The sequence below is a fragment of the Lepisma saccharinum genome, chromosome 30 (assembly GCF_977018435.1).
Source record: "Lepisma saccharinum chromosome 30, izLepSacc3.1, whole genome shotgun sequence".
Taxonomy (NCBI): Eukaryota; Metazoa; Arthropoda; class Insecta; order Zygentoma; family Lepismatidae; genus Lepisma; species Lepisma saccharinum.
The window spans coordinates 7,802,045-7,823,272 of NC_139258.1; the positions used below are offsets into that span (position 1 = coordinate 7,802,045).

The 21,228-nt window shown below is 40.3% G+C and overlaps 1 protein-coding gene across 2 annotated transcripts in view; it reads left to right on the forward strand.

Moving 5' to 3' along the window:
- Positions 1–5,171: 5,171 nt before the first annotated feature.
- LOC145982073 (uncharacterized) overlaps positions 5,172–21,228 on the forward strand; it is a 249,948-nt gene continuing 233,891 nt past the window's right edge. For both annotated transcript variants that reach the window (XR_014441018.1, XM_083115665.1), the window contains exon 1: positions 5,172–5,342. The gene's annotated coding sequence lies outside the window, so the exon portion shown is untranslated. The remainder of the gene's footprint in view (positions 5,343–21,228) is intronic.

Sequence of the window (21,228 nt, forward strand, 5' to 3'; positions counted from 1 at the left end):
AACGCCTAGCGTCTCTTTTCAAAATCTAAATAAAACGAAGGACATGGTTTTTCGACACACAGTCTTACCGCGATCCTTGTAGTGAGAGCAGCTCCGTGCTAACTCTCCATATACAGTTTTGCCGCGATTCTTGGAACGAGAGCACCTTCGCGCTACCTTTCGTGTACAGTGGACTTTGTTGTGTTGTGCGAACACCAGTGTGTGTGATAGGCAGTAAGTCTACACGAGTGCGCCTACCTCAACCGCTGGGGGAAGTTGAAGCGAAACCGTGTTTCCGTGATTACATTACGCCATTTATAATTTTTGAGAAACAAGGAACACCGGAAACTATGGCAGGCTAGAGGAAGAAAGGAGATGAGGGTGTTACGTCGATTCGCCCGACGTCAGAAGAAACTACGCCGATGATGCCCATCCGCCGCCATGGAGAGAGAGAGAACGTCGAACGCCGCCCTATTGATACGCCGATGACGCCTACCATCCGCCACGTTGACGCCCCGACGACGCCGACGACGCCTACCAGCCGCGACAGAGAGACGTAGAGAGAGATGTTGACGCCCCGACGACGCCTACCAGCCGCGACAGAGAGATGTTGACGCCCCGACGACGCCGACGACGCCTACAACGACCGCTCAGATGCGACGTCCGAACCGCGCCATACCACGGAGATCCACCGATCCCGAGAGGAAGAGCAGCCGGGGAACTAGGTGTTTGAACACGTTTCGCATCTCCATCGTCGCGACCAAGGAAACCTTCCGTGTGAATAATATGTGTTTTTCAATCGCCCATAACGACGCCAGGATGCACCTCGGAAGCTGAGAGTTGGTAATGTATTCATCTGTGTGATTGTCAGCACGTGACGGCCCGATTGATTTAGAGAACGCCCTTGAAATTCGTCGACATTTTGAAAACGCCCACTCAACTCGAAATTTTATATCAAACTCCCGTCGCGCTTGTCATTTGTAATCTATTCGTCTCAGGTCAATTTTTCTTATTCCTTGTGATATTTTTTTATGATCTTAAATTCATTGTTGTTTGTGCTCCTTTGTATTTGTTTAAAGTGCGTACTATTAGAGTAAAGCGCCGCCCGCTTAATTGCATAATCTACTTGAGGTTTGTTCATTTTTATGTGTCAATGCTAGCTATGTCAGGCCGCATGTGTGATTATTTAGTAAAAGTATTTGCCTGGTAATGTGAATTGCTCGTCGCGGCGAAGTGTTTAAGTCCCGCCTGCTAGAGAGTATATGTTTGCGTCGCTCAACGGAGGTTATTTGTTATGTTTGGAACCACGTGAGGCCTTGTAAAAGGAAAGCGTCCGCCCACGTGAATGTAATTGCCGTTGAGACGCCTTTGTTTATACTGGTCAAGTAATGTATTGTCACCGCGCCGACTAGTTTCTTTTTAAAAACTAAAGGTGAACTTAAGTAAGGGCTGGCTAGGATTTAAGTAGCACTGGAGCAAAATCACAAATGACCTGATTAGACAAAAAGTAAGATAAAATTAATTGAGAATGCAATAATTAGGGCTTGTCGCCATAAAACCTGTACATGTCATGTATAATTTCTTGTGTCCATGACCCCATGAGGATTGAATCTGAGAGAGAATGTGAGAGTGCAAGTGTGGGGACCTGTAATGATTCATTTTTGTTGGTTATGAATAGAATATACTTTTTATTTTCATGTTAATTTTGGGCTATATCATTTTCGTATGCATGTCGCTTCCCGTGATTTTCAGGTAGGCAGCTAGCCGCTTCCCGGCTACAGGTAAAGAGGTGGTAATCTGAAAGTACATATGTCTTTGTGTTTATTCGATATGGCTTATCACTATGCACTGTCGGTCACCGGTTCCTACACACGAACTTAACCTGGACCGTAACGCTATTTCGCTTGTCCGAGGGAGATTTTGCCGCCTCTATCTAGGTAGTGGTAGCATTTGTTTTCCCGGGCAAGGGAGGGCGTAGCATACAACACAGTAGGAGACCCGTACCCAGAGGAGGGGCCATGGGGGCCATGCCCCTTCTCTAACCCTGAAATATTTAAATGCGAACCTATTTAAAACTACGAAAATAACATCGTCAGTTTTTTTCAAATTTGTAAAAATTTTGTTCTTGCATAAATGAATGAGTTCTTGCGTAGAAGTCTTCATTGATGCAAGGTTGCCAGACGTCCGATTCACCGATTTAGTTAGAACATTCCATTACTTTTAGACATGTTCTTTATTGTAATAATAATTGCTAGTACGAAACATTTAATTTTAATGACATTTCAATGGCGCTCGCATAAGAAAATTGAAGGAAATTTGAAAACATTGTTAATTTGCGGAACACAGAACTATTTGAACTATTTTGTAATTTCTATCTATCTCTCTCTCTCATATATATATATAGTGAGTGGAATTTATTAAAAGTTGGTGCAATAATATGGATTTTAGGGCGATAAGATATATTTTGTAGTTAGTTATATTAGTATTTTATAGTGGTTATTTTGTTCTTTAATTTAGTTTGTAAGAGGTGTTTTTTAATTTTGTTTATAGTGTTATTTGTTTGTGTTATAATATTGTGAATTTGAGATTTTAGAAGATGAAATTGTTGGTGTTTATTTTTTAAATTTGTGGTAATTTTATGTATTTGTGTATTTAGTATATGTTTATTTACTAGTAGATTATGGTATTGGTTTTCGTTTATAATTCTACAGCATTAGTTAGCGAAATTATTAATAAAAGTTTAGTTTTTTTTATATTTATTTGCAGGAGGGGGAAAATTTATGTAAGTGTGATTTAAATGATTTAAAACCAAATTTTGTAAGTTATTTATTATTTTTTTAAGGTGTTAAATATTTTATATTTGTGTTTTTTAAAGGTGATTTTTTTGTGGTTTTGCATATATAATGCAAAAAACAAAGTTGTTTTAGTTTTTTATTTCCGGACCCTGTGGCCGCGTGGTTATCACATCTCGCTGCGACGCCAAGGGTCCCGGGTTCGAATCCCGCTCGGGCTTGGTTGTTTGTGAATGCCCATTCATCAATTGCATCATTTCATCACTCATCCCCATCTTCGCAAATTAGTCAAGAGGCACAAAACGCGAAGTAAACTAAACTAAATCAAATATATATATATATATATAAATACTGGGTACGGGCCTGTATAGTAGTTCGCATTCCACAGTAATCTGTAATCCAAATCCAGCACAATCCAGATTACTCTTTCTGTGCATGATGTGGATACTTAAAAAACAAACTTAAGACGCACCAAATAATTGTCAAATAAAATGTAAGAGAATAACTGAACCACACCTCAAAAAAAGGTTTACTCTTCGTGAATGCAAATACGTAAATTAGCGGCTCGCCCGCCCCTCAAAACGTGTTTCTAGGCGCGTTTATAGAAAATGAGAACGATCCTAGGAACGGGTTTCTGTGCGTGCCCTGGTTGCAGCATACTCGATAGGTATGTCATATGCCATATAGGCGACTGGCATTGATTAGTATGTACGGAAAAACAAATCCCGGAAGCCACACACACGCTGCATTGCAAATATGGAGAACTTTCACATTTTGTAAACAACGGAACACCCACTGTCTTCGGGGTATACCGCCCTCGACGCAAAATCGTGCAGAATAAAGAGAATCCGAGACGAAATTACAATTTCTCTCTAGTAAGCTAAGCGCGCTGAGATCTCTGTCAATCGGTAAGAATCCCAGGGGCTTTCATTTAACCTATTTGCTATCTATATTATACTTACACACAGTGGTAACGATTAGGGGACAGTTGCCCCCCCCCCCCGGTTTTCGCCACTTTTGCCCCCGCACTATGCTAAATCTTATCTACAAAGGGAAATATACTGTCTTTGCTCCCCTTATTTTGGCACCTCCCCCCCCAGATTTTGGGACTCAATCGCCGCCACTTACACACGAAAGAAAGAACCGACCTGCCGTTACGACGTCATGGGTTCCGGGTTCGAATCCCAGCCTTGGAATGGGTGTTCTATGTGAGTGTCCATCAATTTCATCTATCATGCTCTTTTTAGCCCAATGTGCCTTGAACTATAGTATTTTTTAGGCGTGTCCTAAGCGTGATTACGCCTCCCCAATACTTTTTCCTGCTGTTGTCAAAAAGGTACCAAAAATACCACACCACATTTGCAGATTTTATCTATCTCGTATTTAAAATTACACGCCAACATACAGCAGCACTTATTTAAATATGCGCATTCTTTAAAGGCCATGTGGCACGAATGGGTGAAGAGTCTACAAGATTCTTGTTGGGAAACCTGATGGTAAGAGGCCTGTAGGAAGAAGGCCAAGACGAAGATGGAGGGACAACGTTGAGATAGACCTAAAGGAAATCGGTAAAGATGGAAAAGAGTATATAGATCTTGCTCAAGATAGGGACAGATGGAAGGCCTGTGTTGCTGCAGCCATGAACCTTCGGGTTTAAGAAGGCTAGTATTTGGCGTTCTTATATCTTTCCTCTACTTTATCTTTTGGAATGACGGAGCCGGGTCGCCAGAACAACCGCAATAGGGATCGCGCTTAATCTGCTTCGCGGTTATTGCTTTCGCATTTATTCCTGTGTTCAATTTTGGTTTCGGAGCTATTCAATTTCGCTGTAATTCCTTTCCCGGTTATTCCATTCCGCGCTTATTCATTCGTGTTTATTCCGTTTTGCATATGTTCTGTTTCGCTATTGTTTCTTTTGCGATTAATCCTGGGTTATGCTTATCTATTTCACGTTTATTCAACCACCCCATGGACTCCAGCCCCCCCCCCCCAACAATTGGGCACGCCACTGATTCACATTTTCATATCAGTAATCATGAGGGCCTGCGCTACAGGTAACAGCTGTCCTAATCCGTTGCCAGCCGCGAAACGAACTAATCACAAAGCTCAGGTAAAAATTACGTAATCCTGATTACAATTTCCGCAATGTTTCACTGTGAGTGACCTTCTTGTTTATATTACGAACGAGGTAAATATACATTACTGGCAACCCTGTTTTATATTTATCCTCGAGCAAGGTCAATAATCCAGTCCGCATGCCAGCCAATTCCAAAACTTTCGAAAGTTACCTACAAAAGTCACCGCTCGCTCTTGGATGCGGCCTCCCCTCTCGGGCGAAATGGACTAATCCTCTTCTGGGGCCTGTTCACCTGTTGCCAGCGTCTGACAATTGCACGGAGCCGTGTAGTGAGAAGGTTGTGTCTCGTGTTTGTGCCACAGGTGGAGAGAGTGTGTTGGGATTTCTCGTGACGATTGTATACAGTGGGTGTTTGTGTTTGTTAGTGAAAGAAACTGCCACACGCACTAATAACAACTGGATTGCTGTTTGATTTCGAGGGACTGCGTCATCTGGTAAGTTGAGAACTTAATGAAACTAGGGTGTAATTGCTTTCTTGTGCGGAAGAACTCGTTTCAATGGACGTGTCAAGCGCCGAAAAGCCAGAAGTGAAGTAGTTACTGCAATTTCCAACAATCCTCGGTGTTTTTGTTGTACATTATGTGAACCATCAACCATAAATCGGAAATGAACACTGGTTTTCGATACAGCATACCTGTCATAACATCACAACTTATCAAATTAACACGCTGGAGATTCGAATGCGCGTAAAGTGTTAGCACCACAAGTGTATGCTAGCATTAAACAATACCCGAATATGTTTACACTGTTTAATGGAGAAACAGTGTTACAATATTGCTTTTTCAATACCCACAGTTCTTATATTTTGATTCTGGTTCTAACATCAAACCACGTTTGCATGTGTTGAACATAATGTTTTTCTTTAATTGTTATTCCACAGTTGAGAAGCATTATTGTTGTCTGGTGTTCTGTTTGCCTTGTAGCGACAATAGAACCACTCAAACCAGGATTTATCTATAATTTTCCATCTGGAGGGGAGGGGGCGGTGTAAGTTCGTATTTAGGAGGGTAAAAGCAAGACGTTTTAGGGAGTGTACAGGAAAATTTGGGGGTGTTGTGGGTGTTCTGAAGCAAAGTTTGAAACAAAATTAGCACTAATGTAATTTTTCTTGCGGTGGAAGTGCCACACAAACTTGTGTAAACAAAACACCATTCACTTCCAAACGTTAGCCGCCACGGTGGACGAATGGGTCTGCTTACGATTTCGCTCCATAAGGTTCTGGGTTCGAGCCCCGGCATGAGTACGTGATTATGGTAACATTATAGTATAAGGGAAACAGATTTCTTCAAATTTACAGGAGAAAGTACTTACGGAAATAATTTTCTGTAGCGTTGTGGAAGTTCGTGAATCTAGTTTTGATCCATTTTAATGCGAAAAACATGTCTTTTTCTGCGAAAATCTCTGTCTGACACGCTGTTTCTGCTGCCGCCATTTGCTTTCTGCACGAGAGCACAATACGCGATATTGCTGCTGCTACAAGCCGATGTTGTCCGTATATGCTAAATTGAACGAAAGGAGTGCTAATGGAACCTAACCTAACAGGCCTAACCTAACCTCGTAGGCATACCTCGTCCCCGTGATGGTTCGTGAGGCTATCGTGAATTTTTGGGCTAACGTCAATGGTTTTTGGGGCTACCCGTGGATGGTTTGTGGGAAATAAGGAACAACAGTAAGTAGGCCTACTCGTTAATGTAAGAAATATACATTATTTTCGTTAGAAATTCATTATTTCACCTTAGGAAATGTTCCGCAATGCAGAATGGCACGTTAGCAATGTAAAAAAGTGCGAAATATATGATTTATAGGTGTTTCCCTTATACTATAATAGTACCCGTGATTATTACTTCAGTTTCATCTAACCAACCATTCATCTTCATCGCCGCAATTGGCCAAAATGATAGAAAAGTGAAATAAAGTAAGAAACCATGACGAAACCACGAATGTACTCATTCTGAAGGTGAATAAAACTATCTATCTACCCCTGGAGATGACAATCTATTGTGTTTAACGATGTTAACGTGTGGCTGAAATATTATTATCAATGTCATCACTCCGATTAAATGTTATTGAAATGACACTACACCCTTCAGAGAGTTAAAAATAAAGTACACACAAACGAATGCTTTTTCCTCTTTTTTTTTGAAATAGCGAAATACACAAATGAACAGCATTAGCTTAGTTGGCATGGCTGTTGCGTGGAACACATCCCCCACAAACTTTTTCATGAGGTTCAAGTTCAGATCAAAGAAAATTTAAAAAAAAAATAATGTGGGCAAAATGGTATGTTCAGTAAGTACAATTTCCTGCGAGCACTTCTAGTCAATCTGATACCATAGTGGAAATACTGTCACCTCGAAATCTTCGCTGTAAGAACATTGCACCTGTGCCTGTAGATTAGGTTCTCACTTAAACTATAAGGTCAGTGCCGATAATCTATCTGAACATAAGTTGGTGTTTTTAAGTCCCCTTTATGCACAGTAAGGCTAATCGGGACTGGACCTACAGTTTAAAGTGGGATCCGAACCACTTGTGCCTCCACCGGGTATCGAACCCGGGACCCCTTGATTACAAGGCAATGACGCTACCACTGCGCCATGGGGGAGGCCCTATCTGAACATAAAATTGACTTACAACAATTCTGTTTACTGACTTTGGACTAGTTCTAAATAATGTATTATTCTTGTTTGTATGGGCCAAAATTGGCGGAGATATTTGAAGACTAAAATTCAAGTACCATTTTCCACGTTAAACTGTGAAATGTGATAATGTGGTAAACGTGAAAGTGGCTGGCAACCCTCTAAGTAGTTCAAAGGGCTTGTAAAGAGGCACTAGTGTGAACGTTCTTACGGGCTGATGTGCAGAACGATGCGATTTCCCAACAGCGTTTGGCACTTACAACGTTTACCACTTTTAGTCCTCATTTACACTATTTGTCCTAGCTTTAACCTTCCGGCACTCGCGCTGTTGTAAAAAGTACAACTAACTAACTCTCTAGCCTTCTTAAACCCGAAGGTTCATGGCTGTAGCAACATAGGCCTTCCATCTGACCCTATCCTGAGCAAGATCTATATACTTTTTCCATCCCTACCAATTTCCTTTAGGTCCATCTCAACGTTATCCCTCCATCTTCGTCTTGCCCTTCCTACACGTCTCTTACCATCAGGTTTCCCAACAAGAATCCCGTAAACTCTTCTTTCCTCTCCCATTCGTGCCACTTGTCCTGCCCACCTAAGTACAACAATGTATAATTTTTAAAATTAAAATGAAAAGCTTGGTCACCAACAATGGATTCCACCAAGGTATTCGTTTGTTGGTCCTTCCTCATAGTTACTGCTAAATATGTGGTTTCATTAGTCACTTGTTTAGTTGCAACAGAAGAATGAAGCAGTGAATGTGTCTGTTGTACTGCCTCCTATATGAATACTGATGTTCAGTAGAGATTATAAATATTTGGCCTAAAAATTAGTCTGAAAGATTTTTTAAAAAATCAGTTTCCGCTGTTTATTTTATTTAATGATTAATAGATTATTCATAGAATTTCTGTATAAATAACATAAATAAATATTAAATCCTATGTATAGATAATGTTCAGTAGAGATTAGAAATATCTTACCTAAAACCTGTCTGAGAGGTTTTAGAGTATATTTTGTTCATCTTTTTATTCAATGATTACTAGTATTCATGATTGATAGAATTAGTGTAAAAACATTAATAAATATTAAGAAAATAAAAAAAACTACTTTATTGAAGAATTACAATTGTATGACTGATAATAGAGGCTGTTGTAAAAAATACAACGCGCGAGTAGTCATGTGACAGAAATAAGCGCGAGTGCTGGAATATTAAAAAAAAGAGTGCATAAATCCCTGCCCCACCTTACGATCATGCCCCTCATACAAAATGCCTACGTACGCAACTGTTCATTCGAGTCCGTCTGCATCAGCTGCAACTGAACCAAACTGCTATGCATTATGACTTGCGAACAGTGATGTGCCGTAGACTATAAGTTTACGTCTACATGCGTTGTCTACACGTAATCTACGCGTAGATTACATTGGGTTGTAGTTTACATAGACTACGTAGAAAAGTGCATTTTCAAGGGTTTCATGAAAGGAAAGTGACATTTTCAACTATATTGGTTCCTAACGAAATGAAAATAATCCTATTTACAACACAATTTCTCTTATCTTCTATCATCAACTATGGAAGAAGATAAATAGTATGCAAAAAAGACAACAGATGGCAGTCGTGAGGCAATATTAGTCTTTTCCCCATAAAACACTAGAATATTTTCATATATTAGGTTTCTTCCTAGGTGAGAAATTGTTCGAATTTGGAAGAAAGAGTATGAAAAGTTCTCCACACACATCAGCAACTGATACGCAGTATAATTTTCTTTTAATTCCACGGCGCCCTGTGCTAAGTTATAACCTTTCGCCATGTTGTTTACATAGATTACGTAATCTACGTGTATAAAATAGTCTACGTGTAGAATGTAGACTATCGTTGTTTACGCGTAGACGGATATCACTGCTTACGAACCACTGGCTAATGTGTAGGAGGGATAACCACATGTTGTTCCCCGTAAGAAGCCTTCTAGAACCAGATGACTAATTTTCAAGTTGTGACCACAGACTGTAGGACTGGCGAAGGTTACGAGACTGAATTGTGAATTGAGTCGTGAAGGTTTTTGCACGCATTGGCTTATTGTTTCCATTACGCAAATTACTGTAAAGGCCTTTTAACTCTCATGGTGTCCTACTGTTAATATTTTCTACAAGGTCAGACATATTTTCACTGTGAGCGGCGAGTTTTTGATCTCGAGGCAATAGGGATGACAGAACCAGTGAATAGATGTCGTGTCATCAGACTTGACTGCTGAGAGATCAGGAAACACAAAATGTGAAATAAAACATACTGATATTCATTTTTCATGTTTTTGAAAAGTGTGAGGTGTGTTTTGCTACAATGTTTTGTTGCTAAATAATGCGAAATGAACTCTTAAACACGAAATTTATAGTTTAATTACAGACTCGATATTTCCTGAAGTCTGAATCATCCTGTGAATTATCCAAATCACTGAAAATGGATTAATTCTGCTGTAAATATTTGATTGATTGAGTTGGTGTTTGAAGTGCGCTTTATGCACAGTGAGGTTAATCGGGACTGGACCTACAGTTAAAGTGTGCCTCCACCGGGAATCGAACCCGAGACCCCTTGATTACAAGGCTAAGACGCAACCACTGCGCTATAGGGGAGGCACTGTAAATATATAAGGAGCAAAAATTGACTCCTTTCCACAAGAGGGAACTTGATAATCTGATAACTACATACATGTGATATTAGATTGATTGATTTGCTTATTTTGTTTCGCTTTTGTGTCCCTTTGGCTAATTCCGAAGATGGGGATGAGTGATGATATGATGAAATGGATGAATGGACACTCACAAACAACCCGGCCTCCCCGATGGCGCAGTGGTAGCGTCGTCGCCTTGTAATCAAGGGGTCCCAGGTTCGATACCCGGTGAAGGTGCAAGTGGTTCGGATTCCACTTTAAACTGTTGGTCCAGTCCCGATTAGCCTTAATGTGCATAAAGTGGACTTAAAACAACAAATCAACTCACAAACATCCATGCTAAGGCCGGGATTCGAACCCGGGATCCCTGGCGTCGTAGCGCGATGCGCTAACCACTCCGCCACGGGGGCCGTCTTGTGATATTAGAAGGGAAACCTTTGTTTTGTGTAACAAGTGTAGTCTTAATTAAAATTTAGGATTATATTCATTATTTTAACACCGAAATGCCATATTATATACCGCTTTTGATCCCGAAATGTTCAGTTTTTGTACTGAAATCTTGAGCTTTCATTCACCATAGATATGAGGATAGCGGATCTCCTTGTCGTATTCTCCACAGCAATTTCCCCAATTATATCATAATATAAAGATGAAGTTGGTCTTTCGTAACGGAACTTTTTTTAAAGAAAAACTTCCTTGCGTGTTTAGCATGAATTCCATTCCGTACGTCCCGAGTCTTTGAGAGAACGCAGGAAGTCACACACACATGCATTGTTCCAATGCAGTGCCCTCCTGGTGTCATACCAAGCGACGTGCAGGACTTCATCGCATCTACATTCTAGCATCCAGGCACGTATCTAGAATTATATTTTAGGGGAGTCCGAACCAAATGTCTCAAAATAATAACAATAATGCTTAAATTAATATCATTATACAGTAAAACCTCGTTAATCCGGATTAATGGGGGGATAAGTTGACCGGTTTGACGAAAGTCCGGATTAACTGATATAACCTAAAAGAACAGTAGAAGTGCATTAAAACTCCGTTTATAGCAACAAAACACGTTTATTGTGGTGTATTTAAAGGGCATAGGCCTAAATACACTGTACAGTACAGTACAAAGTCCACGGAAAACAGAATTTCATCAGTGGTTGACTGCCTTTTCTTTGGGAAGTTCTCTTGTTGACTTCTAGCCACATTTAAAACCTTGCAGTCTCCTTCCCCCCAACCTTTGACTCTCCGGATTAAGCTAAGTCCGGCTTATCGTGGTTCGGATTAACGATGTTTTACTGTATTTAATGAAAACATTTAAATTAAGTAATATTATGTCATATTATTGCATGAATAGGTAAAAAGACTGTATAAGGCTAGTGATATAACAGCATGTATTCATTATGTAGCTTACGTTTAGTCAAGGTCGGCAAATTTGTAAAACTAAGAAAACAATTACCGTGGCAAGAAACAAATAGATAAAGAATTGAATATTTATTGAATATCAAAAAGAATGTTAGATCCAGTTGACGAAAAGTAAAGTTCCTGGTAATATTTTATGTATATTATTATAAGTAGTAATAAATATTGCATAAATCTTCGTTGGTGCTGTCATTCACAGTCGTATGATCCGAATATAATCCTTACCTTCTAATAAGTTCGGCTGAAATTAATAACCCCGAATTAAACAAATATATTTTCATTAATTTTAGTTATTTAATTATTTCATTATTTTCGTTATTTAATGTTGTACTTAATACGTCTTTCGTAGGGGTCGGATCCCCTGCACCCCCTCCTAAATACGTTCTTGCTATCGTCACCTGCAAAGCAAAAGGGATTTGTGAATGAAAGCCGATGTGTGCCATGCAAAGTGGAAACTAGTTCAGGCTGATACAAGTGACAATTGAACCAATCCTGAGAAGAATTGCGTGGCGATATGCTTTCCTTTGAAAAACTCTTCAGCTTCGAAAACAACCCACGGCGTGAGTTTTCTCGAATTGGTGTTAGACCTTGTTTTCCAGCTCTCAGAAATATGTAATGTGCTTGTTTTCGTGGCTGTGTTTGCGTTTAAGCAAGTGCTGCCAGCCGTGAAGACTGAACGGAAGTTGTTTTGATGATAAAAGTAGCCCCGGAGCTGGCAACAGTTTCCTTAGATGTAGAACTGCTCATTGTAAGGAGAGAATAATTCAGATGTGAGAATACCGAGCATAACAATCACAACCAACTCCAAATATGATTACATAAAGTGGAAACGTTGTAATCTATACATTAGGCACTATCTGTGTACTTTAGGAATGCACAAAACTGCCCCAACAGCAAATCAATCGCAAATGTTTAAAAATATAGCGTGAAGCAGAACGCACTTATTCTGGACTGTGATTTTACATTCTGCCACATCCTCAATAAACCATACTGAACTCAACTGGCGTTTGTCTGTGCTAGTTACTGGACCGTATACGATGGTATAATACCAGCTGAGTAATGGATACTTCAATCTGGCATTTGTTATTACAATGTAGAGCTTGGAATAAGTGAATGTGCATACAAATCTCGTAAGATGGAATCACATCACGAATAGAAGAAAATATTATGCACCTCACAATCATTAATTAGAATATACAGAGTGTCTAGAAATTTGTATGAACATTTTTCAACATGTGTGTATGAAGGTTACTGTATTGTAATTAAACACAACACTCGGAATCCCACTTACTAAATTTTTGGAATATTCACTTAACATGTTAAAAGCAAGTTTGTTAAAGGTCCAGGAATGTTAAATAAATTCAATTCCGGTCCAGGAGAGAAAATCAGTAAGCGTAAATGGGTACTGGACCGTAAAGAACCTTTTTATGTATAAAGTATTTCAATTAGATCCAGGAACCTTTTTACCAGATCAATTTAAATACGGTTCAGGAACAGAAAAAGAGAAGAAAGCTGAATGAAAAATAAAACAGAATTCTGCCATTCCGCTTGCTTTGTTAGTGTCTTTTGCGGAACAATCTATCTGACAGACGGAAGATTAACGCAAGATAAAATTTCTTGAAGTTGATTATAGTTAAATGTGAGTTTGAAATTATTATACAATTAACAATTTTCGTAGTTTACTGTATCAAGTAGAGTCCAATTACTTTCGGAACATCTCCAGCAGACTGAGCGAGTCTGTCTAGCGAGCCTAGTGGGCGTGTAGAACCTGAGTAAGGGGCTTAGCGATAGGTTCTGGGTGAGATGACGTCAGTGGCTCGTTTCGTTAATTGGCTTCTTCGAGAGTTGCGACTCGTTCCGAAGCTTCAAATGCATAACAGCCGAAGATGTTACGGAAATAATCTTGCTCTAACATACTTGTGTTTGTAGATGAAATGGAAAATGAAATCTCCACACCTTGAATTAAACATATATACCGCTCAATTGAATTGAATTATAATTTTTCGATAGATTGGAATCGCACAGACCCCTTATATTTTGTTAATATATTTGTGCATGTATATGTGTGGGTGGTGATAGACGATAGTACGTACGTAAGTTTGAAATAGAGATAAACACCTGCTCGTAGCATTGAATTTTTGGAAAGTTCGCCTTGAAAACCGGGAATTATAATTGAATTTTATTCTGGCCCTAGAGTAGCCAGCCACCAGTGGCGCAAACACAGGAGGCATTGCCCCCTCCAACCTTCTATGGAAGTCAATACTAGGGGGGCAAGGGGGTGCAAACATTGACGGCCATGGGCACCTGTAGGGGGGCACAGAGGAACAATTACCCCCTTCGATTTCAAATTTTATGCAAATAAAATACATTTTGTAAAATTTTCTTGCTCGCTTCGCTTGCATTGCCTGCTTTTCTCATTTTCGTCAAGTTCAGAGCCGTAGTTAGGGGGCGGCGGGAGTCAGCCATGGGTGTCGGATGATCTAAATGAAAAAAAAGTTGTAAAAGAGAGAATGCCATGGCGTCCTGTGAAATTATTGGCACCCTATTAAATCAATATTGGCTTTCAATTGCAAAAGTTGGATCTAAAAATGTTCTTTGAATACGTACACAATTTAGTTGCATATGTGTTTTCTTATTTTATGTCGCTCCATGTTGCATATGTGTAAAACATATCTTGTACATGAAAGTTATACATGTCCAAAAAGAATTATATTCGGAATTAATTTATCATTCATTTTCTGCCATTCAAAAATACAGTTGTGTGCTTGTTTTTCCATTATTAGCTAATGTGAAATTGAACGTGTTGAAAAAATATTCTTCTACCCTTTGTTGTGTAATTTAAGAGGATAATAACGTGTTTGATACCACTAGTAGTACAGTAGAAATAATAATAATAATGCCAGTATTAATGTTTTTTGTTATTATTAGTATATATTATATACATATATGTATATATAAATGTCATTATTAATGTTTTTGTTATTATTATTATTATTGGTACGTTTATCCTGGTACTTGCCCCCCCAGACAAAAATTCGTGGTTGCGCCTCTGCCAGCCACCCTGTCTTGCGTATCAATGTTCAGGAATAGGTTTGCATTTCACTAAAATGGAGAACTGCGAAGTTCGAGCAGAAGACGAAATCATTCTTCAAGGTATTTTTTGCTGGAACGCGGTGACGTAATGCTTGTGGAAGATGGTCGGACGTAAATAAAAGTGTACAAGGTCGCTGTTTCCGCCAGGAATGTTTCCCACTTATGATGCAATGGGTGACCTTCCTCACGGCCACAGGATGGAGACTTCCACGTATGGTTTTTACTTTCCAGTAAGTGAGCGCGAAGGAGGAAGGGCAAGAACACACAACGCGTCAAAAGTGGTGGTGAAGTCGACGAAAGCATTCAGGTCACAGAACGAGCCATGGACGTTCTTTTGTTTTTTCTATCCTCTCGGCAGTACTGAGTGCACTTGAAGTGTTTGCCGTTCGTGCACCATGTTTGGTTAGAGTGGAATAACGCAACAGGAGTCTTTGCGACCTTCAAAGGCATTTCGCGTTTTCTCAGTGTCAAAAGTTGCGTGTAACCAAATGCCTTAGTGTGGTATTACATGGACATGTAAAAGGCGAAATGATTGAATTGGGTTATTTTACGTCGCTTTTCTGCGGCAGTCGCAAAGAACACCCATGCCGTGAGCCCTGGCGTTATAGCGCACTGTGATATACTGTTCACGGACCCAACTGGCTGCTGACCTACTTTTTGCTACATAGCTCCATCTGTACATCAATCGTTTTCGGGGGATGCCTCGATGAGTGTCAACAATATCAGTTGCGAAGTAAAAGCTGTAGGGCAGGAGCTATCTGCGAAGCCTGAAACCTAGAAAGAAAAATACTGAAGAAAAATCGATTAGAACCTCTGAATTAACCTGATTTCAAAAAGAAGATAATGGCAATTTTAAAGTTGGCAACCAGAATTCTTAGGAGTTGGCAACCTGAATTCTTAGGAGTTGGCAACCTGAATTCTTAAGAGTTGGCAACCTGAATTCTTAAGAGTTGGCAACCTGAATTCTTAAGAGTTGGCAACCTGAATTCTCAGGAGTTGGAAACCTGAATTCTCAGGAGTTGGCAACCTGATTGCTTAGAAGTAGGCAACCTGATTGATTAGGAGTTGGCAACCTGATTTCTTAGGAGTTGGCAACCTGATTGCTTAGGAATTGGTAACCTGATTTCTTAGTAGTTGGCAACCTGATTGCTTAGTAGTTGGCAACCTGATTGCTTAGGAGTTGGTAACCTGATTGCTTAGGAGTTGGCAACCTGATTTCTTAGTAGTAGGCAACCTGATTGCTTAGGAGTTGGTAACCTGATTTCTTAGTAGTTGGCAACCTGATTGCTTAGTAGTTGGCAACCTGATTGCTTAGGAGTTCGCAACCTGATTGCTTAGGAGTTGGCAACCTGATTTCTTAGTAGTTGGCAACCTGATTGCTTAGGAGTTGGCAACCTGATTTCTTAGTAGTTGGCAACCTGATTGCTTAGTAGTTGGCAACCTGATTGCTTAGGAGTTGGCAACCTGATTTCTTAGGAGTTGGCAACCTGATTTCTTAGGAGTTGGCAACCTGATTGCTTAGTAGTTGGCAACCTGATTTCTTAGGAGTTGGCAACCTGATTGCTTAGGAGTTGGCAACCTGATTTCTTAGTAGTTGGCAACCTGATTGCTTAGGAGTTGGCAACCTGATTGCTTAGGAGTTGGCAACCTGATTGCTTAGGAGTTGGCAACCTGATTTCTTAGGAGTTGGCAACCTGATTGCTTAGGAGTTGGCAACCTGATTTCTTAGTAGTTGGCAACCTGATTGCTTAGGAGTTGGCAACCTGATTGCTTAGTAGTTGGCAACCTGATTGCTTAGGAGTTGGTAACCTGATTGCTTAGGAGTTGGTAACCTGATTGCTTAGGAGTTGGCAACCTGATTTCTTAGTAGTTGGCAACCTGATTTCTTAGTAGTTGGCAACCTGATTGCTTAGGAGTTGGCAACCTGATTGCTTAGGAGTTGGTAACCTGATTTCTTAGTAGTTGGCAACCTGATTTCTTAGTAGTTGGCAACCTGATTTCTTAGTAGTTGGCAACCTGATTGCTTAGGAGTTGGCAACCTGATTTCTTAGTAGTTGGCAACCTGATTGCTTAGTAGTTGGCAACCTGATTGCTTAGGAGTTGGCAACCTGATTGCTTAGGAGTTGGCAACCTGATTTCTTAGTAGTTGGCAACCTGATTGCTTAGGAGTTGGCAACCTGATTGCTTAGGAGTTGGCAACCTGATTGCTTAGGAGTTGGCAACCTGATTTCTTAGTAGTTGGCAACCTGATTGCTTAGGAGTTGGCAACCTGATTGCTTAGGAGTTGGCAACCTGATTGCTTAGGAGTTGGCAACCTGATTGCTTAGGAGTTGGCAATCTGAATTGTTAGGAGTTGGTAACCTCATTTCTTAGGAGTTGGCAACCTATTTTCTTAGGAGTTGGCAACCTGATTGCTTAGGAGTTGGCAACCTGATTTCTTAGGAGTTGGCAACCTGATATCTTAGGAGTTGGCAACCTGATTTCTTAGGATATTGAAATCTGATTGCTTAGGAGTTGGCAACCTGATTTCTTAGGAGTTGGTAACCTCATTTCTTAGGAGTTGGTAACCTTATTTCTTAGGAGTTGGCAACCTCTTTTCTTAGGAGTTGGCAACCTGATTTCTTAGGAGTTGGCAACATGATTTCGTAGGAGTTGGCAACCTGATTTCTTAGGATATGGAAATCTGATTTCTTAAAGTTTGCAACCTGACTACCGTTAGGATGGCAACGTGGCTTCCTCGAAGACGTCAAACAAGAATGAGCCTCCATAGCCTAGGACCAGCTGTCATAGTGAGCTAGTCCAAGTCTAAGACTCAGCATACGCCACTGCTGTAGGGGTAACATCGCTCTTCCGTTGCAACGTTGCCAAGCGTATAGTCGACGCGCTAGCTTCGTTAATGACTGGCTGACTTTGGAGTCCACGGAGTGCGCCCAGAAGCTGCAACAATCACATTCAACGGACAGTGTTGCCGCACATCTACTCTACGCCACCTTGTCCCTCCGCCTTCCCACGGTCTCCATATTGAAGTTGCAAAGTACGGCAACAGCGTATCCGCAGTCATGTGACTGAGACTCCACGTGGAGTAGACGAGTAGAACGACAGGTGCGCCCATTGGCTGAAGGTTGAATGTGATTGGACGAAAACAACTCACCCGCTGGTTAACTTCACCCACGTTCCTAGCGGCTGCTTCCTTCAGTTCTTGGTCGTTAACGTTTGTCAGTTGTTTTTATTAGCTTGTGTGTCAGTGTTTGGGTGTTTTGTGTACTATTTTCGCGTGCTTTGTGTACTATTGTACAACTTTTATCCAGTAACGACGCTGATCAACTCTCTCCCGTTTTAAAGTACGTTTGGCAACATGCTGTGTATTCTACGCTAATTTGCTTCGTCCCGCCAACAACGTTCGGGTCTTGTGACACGAAAATGCCCGATGTCAGTCGAAGTGAATTAAACTGATCGCCGATTCGTTGTTTCCCAGCCGCCAGTTGGAAGTGCGAGCACCGGAGGTCGGCCAGAACATCGATACAGCAATTTACGAGCAAGAAACAATCAATAAACAATTATTATTTGTGTGCTTGAAAGGACATTTCCAGTAAATCAAAAGCTGAAAATGTTGCAAATAAGAACTGTATCATAATGATATTGCACAATATGAAGCGTTTTGAATGCAATTTATAGAGACTGTGATATGTAATACAGATGCATGCTTTTCTAAACTTTTACACAATGCTTCGTTAGTTAGTAAGAACAATGTAATAAAGAGAAATATTTATGATTTCGCAAACGTCACAGTTATTTAGCTAATAATCCTGGACGCTATTTTTAAGAGATGGAACATTTTTCGAGTCTAAAGTTAAGCCCCAGGTGTGATTCTAGTCCAGAGGCGTCTCGTGAACGCATGCGTCAATTGTGGGAAAAGCCAGCTTTCTGCGACGACATTCATGAGCATTTCTACATTCTAATTCCTTCATATAGGAGAAGTATTTATTTTACACGAGAGCGCTCAACTAAGATTATATTACAGTTCTTGGATCTGAAGTGACGCATGCGTCAATTGTGGGAAAATAATTATTACTTTCTTTCACTTCAGATCCAAGAAATGTAATATAAGCTTAGTTGAGCGCTCTCGTGTAAAATAAATACTTCTCCTATATGAAGAAATTAGAATGTAGAAATGCTCATGAATGTCGTCGCATAGCAAGCTGTTCTTTTTCCCACAATTTACGCATGCGCAGCATGCGTTCACGAGACGCCTCTGCTAAACATAATGAATACCTCCATTTTACCACTCAAACAATAGCGTAAAGATATTTCACACTTAACACTAACATAGTCTTGTCGCTGTCTTGTGAGGAAAACATATATAGCACACTCTTTACCCTTCGGGAATGGTTTCTGTTCGGCGCGCTCCTTGGAGTCTCCGGTCGAAAACACTGGAGGAAATTTGTGAGATGCGTGACGAGGGATTCCTGCAGACAAGGTTCGCACTTTGAGCGGTGCTGCGTTACCATATGTATCTTGAGCCGTTCACATGATACTCAGTAGCTCAGTAGGGAAAAGGAATCTGTATTAGTCAACGACGTATTTAGGAAGGCGAGCGTGTCCATAGGGGGCTTGACTCCCCCAAGACTTACCAAGTTTTTGAAGTTCAGCATTTGTTGCATAATCGCGGATTATTAATTTCCGCCGAAGGCGAGGATTATATTGGAATCATACGGATTTAAATGACAGTCCCAATATATACAGTACATTAGTACTTATAGGCTAATAGTAATAAAATATTAATCAGGATATTTACTTTCCGGAAATTGGATCTAACATCCTTTCTTTGTTATTGAATAAGTATTCAATTCTTTATCTATTTGGCATTAATTTCCTTGCCGGGGCAGTTGTTTTTATATTTTTTTCTTATTAATTTAATAATAACAATACAATAAGTAATTTACATTTAAGTTATTATTTTAATTTAGTTTAATACAATTATAATAATTTGAACATTTATATATTATTATTTCTGAGACACTTGGTTCGCACCCCCCCCCCCCCCCCCCGGAAATATATTTCTAGATAAGTGTCTGGTATTAGCACAGATAAGGGTATACCTATACCCTTATCTGTGGTATTAGTGTACAAACCTCCATGCCCAGGTCGGGATTCGAAGGCGGGACCTTTGGCGTCGTAGCGAGATGTGCTAACCACTCTGCCACGGGGGCCGGCTGGGCTTGCGTGTTATTTGTGAGTGTCCCTTTATCAATATCATGATATAACTCATCCTCATCTTCACAATTAGCCGAAAGGGGCAGAAAAGGAAACGAAATTAATCAAATTCCGGGGTGGGTGATGTAAGTGGGGCTTTACCCCCACATTCCCTAAATGCGCCTTCATGGCACGGTGCTATATGTACAGGGAACTTTAGTTACAAATTAAACAATGTCGTCATTCTCACTATTGTTACCTTTCACGTTAATTGCATATGGTTTTCCAATAAGAACGATATGATTTTACAATGGAATAAATTAAAAACTATTTCAGATACAACCAAACTTTTTATATTATTTTGAAGCATAGTTGTTAGATTATGTTTTGAATAACACATCATTTAAGTTTGCACCTCGACTTCGTGCACACGAGCGAATTCGATCAACCAACTTTTCGATGACTTTGTGCAATAACTCGGGCCTAATATCACGAATGCAGCGTTCGATGTCCAATCTTAATGCATCAAGGGTTCGTGGTCTGTTTGCATAGACTATAGATTTCAAATAATAATAATCTCCTGTGGATTGTTTTCACGCCAAAAACGACAATTTTGTTTGTTAACTTATCCACTTAAACAGAAATGAGCTCCATCTGATCCCAAAATTATGATCTGTTTCAAGTTCAATAGAACGTCTATTTTCATATTTTTTTGTTGATAATAACCAAATGTTCTTGAAGCGTGTATTTAGCCATGATGAATTGTCACAGTATACTAAACACAAATGACAACAAGTGACAGTTATAACATTTGAATCATAGTTGCCAGTTCATTTCAAAATCATATCATATCATTCTTATTGGAAAACCCTTTACAACCAGTCAAAAGAGAGACTAAAAAAGATACCCCGGGCAGTTCGCCGGAAACTGATCTGGCGCCAATGCACTGAGAGCTGCAATTGGAAGCGATTGATCAGCGGGAGGGAAGCGCGTGAAGCAACCGCAGCGGATACATCTGTTACGGTTCTCGCACGCACCACAATGCACCCAAATCAACTGGGTCAGGCTCGCTGGACAGGTCGCACTTTCACCGCTCGCAACGAACCAGCGGATTATACGCACTGCAAGCGGTGGGGGCTTAAGTAACCACTTTTTTCTCTCCCGTTGCTTGTCGTGTGGCGATTGTTTCAATTCAGTCTCTGGGTTGGAGTCACGAATTCGATAGAACTATGCTGTTGTGTGATGGGCGTTAACGGCCTTTGGCATTTTGTGAATATGAAGAACCTTGACCTTTTGACAGCAATGTGCTAATGTAAAGAATTCAG